Below are 2,500 nucleotides of genomic sequence, written 5' to 3' on the forward strand. Positions count from 1 at the left end.
AGCATGTCTCTCTGTTTAGGAGCAGGTCAGTAGGTGTGGTGAAAGGTCAGAGGTGGTGGTGTTGTGGGGTGTGTGTGTGTGTGTTTAGACGTGGATGTTCAGTAGCTGTAGCGATGCTCTGCGTAGTGCCGGGACAAACTCCTAGCGAACCATTGTTGTTTTTGTTTTTAAACGTTTTAATATTGTTTGTAGTGAACCTTTATTCCTCCAGCATCAGAAGAGCATCAGAGAAGAATGACGCATTGTTGTTGCGTGTCGATAAAGTTTTGATGTTTCTGATTCTAACCTCCGCCCCCCTGTCCCCCGTCCCCCCCCGCCACACACACACACACACACACACACACACACACACACACACACACAGGCAGCAAGCACGAGGACGGCACCCAGAGTGATTCAGAGAACGGCCTGCGCTTCGGCAGCCGGCGTCTCGCCCTGGACCAGCGCCTGAGGGGGGGTGCGGGGCACGCCCAGGGAGGGGCGCGGAGTCACAGCAGTGCCCAGGAGGGGCGGAGCCGCCACACCCCCGCCGCCGCCCTCGCCAGCCGCACGGCCTTCATGATCGAGTTCTACGACGAGGAGAACCCCCGCGGCAAGCGCCGCTCCTACTCCTTCTCCCAGACTGCACCTCTGCTGCTGGGGGGGGCGGGAGGGGGTGGGGGTGTAGCCGGGGAGGGGGGGGACGTCCGGACCGGGGGGACTCTGCCCGACGCCCCCCTCGCACCCTAAGACCTCCTCCGCCTCCGCCTCCTCCGTCTCCACGGCGACAGACAGCAGGGCGTACGTGGGGGGCGGGGGGGGCGTCGATCTCGGCCACCATCGCGGCGGGGGCCCCCACCGCCGCCCGCGTGCTGCTGAAGCAGCGTTCGGAGGACCAGCAGAGCCTGGGGGGCCGCAGCTCCGTCAGCACGGGACAGCAGACCACCAGCCCCGGCTCAGAGGCCCCCGGGGGGGGCAGGAGGGGGGGGGGGCCCGGGGGGGGGAGGACGACCAGAGGCAGGGGGGGCCAGAGGACGACCACAGCGATAAGGGAACCTACACCATCGAGCTGGGAGAACAGGAACCCCGAGGAGGAGGAGGCCCGACGCATGATCGACAAGGTAGGACACTTCTACATACTGTACCATATATACCATATACCTGAAACACCACCACTAGTGTGCCCTTGAGTAACACCTGGGAACACCACCACTAGTGTGTCCTTGAGTAAGACCTGGGAACACCACCACTAGTGTGTCCTTGAGTAAGACCTGGGAACACCACCACTAGTGTGCCCTTGAGTAAGACCTGGGAACACCACCACTAGTGTGCCCTTGAGTAAGACCTGGGAACACCACCACTAGTGTGACCTTGAGTAACACCTGGGAACACCACCACTAGTGTGACCTTGAGTAAGACACTTACCCCTCAGTTACTCTACTGTACTCTACTCTACTGTACTCTTTTTCTATTCTATGACAGACGTTAAAAACAGCTCTTCATATGTAGAAGATGTGTTGACGAGGTGAGCCTGACGTTTATAGACCAGGGGACCAGAGGGTCTTAGGGTCGCTGTGTCAGCAGGTCTGTTAAACGCTCCCCTCGGTAACCCCTCCACCCCCCTCCTCCACGATCTGTCAGCATGATTTATTAGATTTCCATCGGTTCATTTTCTTATTAAAAGCTTTTCACTGAAAACCTGCTGCTCAGCTGTTCGTGACGGAGGGGAGAGAGATGGAGAGAGAGTGAGGGATGGGGAGAGAGAGAGAGAAAAGAGAGAGAGGGATGGAAAGAGTTTACGTTGGTGATCTTTAGCCCGTGGTCGACAGGAGAGACCATGGTACAGTACTGGTCAGAACGGGGGGGTGGAGAAAGAGAAGAGAGAGAGAGGGATGGGGAGAGAGAGCGAGGGATGGGGAGAGAGAGAGAGAAGAGAGAGTGAGGGATGGAGAGAGAGAGAGATGGAAAGAGAGAAGACAGAGAGAGGGTCCTATGGCGGTCTGCACGTGAGGTCAGATAAACATCCACATCATGTGCTGTTCCCTCTGAGGTGACACCAGTGTGTGTGTGCGTGTGTGTGTGTGCGTGTGTGTGGTGTGTGTGTGTGTGTGTGTGTGTGTGTGTGTGGGTGTTGAGTGGTTAGACATGAGTGAGGGTTGTCAACATCCTGTGTAATGGCCACCAAGGGACTGTAGCTCATGAAACCATAAACCTTCTCTCTCTCTCTCTAGCTCTCACTCACTTTCTTTCTTTCTCTCTCTCTCTCTCTCTCTCTCTCTCTCTCTCTCTCTCTCTCTCTTTTACTCTCTTTCTCTTTCTCTCTCTCTCTAGCTCTCTCTCTCTCTAGCTCTCTCTCTCTAGCTCTCTCTCTCTCTCTCCATTAGTCTGTCATTCCCCAGGGTGTTTAAAAACACTCCCTCTCTTAATATAACCGCTGCATGCTTTTTATACGGCGGGCGGATGGAGAGAGAGAGAGAATGAGAGAGAGAATGAGAGAGAGAGAATGAGAGAGAGAGAGCAG

General features: G+C 56.1%; 1 pseudogene across 1 annotated transcript in view; it reads left to right on the forward strand.

Moving 5' to 3' along the window:
* The first annotated feature begins 360 nt into the window (after positions 1–360).
* LOC308175563 (centrosomal protein of 170 kDa-like) overlaps positions 361–2,500 on the forward strand; it is an 18,991-nt pseudogene continuing 16,851 nt past the window's right edge. Inside the window, exon 1 of the transcript in view lies at positions 361–1,100. The product of the transcript in view is annotated as a centrosomal protein of 170 kDa-like (transcript). The remainder of the gene's footprint in view (positions 1,101–2,500) is intronic.

This window comes from Nansenia antarctica, assembly GCF_963989245.1.
Source record: "Nansenia antarctica genome assembly, contig: SCAFFOLD_678, whole genome shotgun sequence".
NCBI lineage: Eukaryota > Metazoa > Chordata > Actinopteri > Argentiniformes > Microstomatidae > Nansenia > Nansenia antarctica.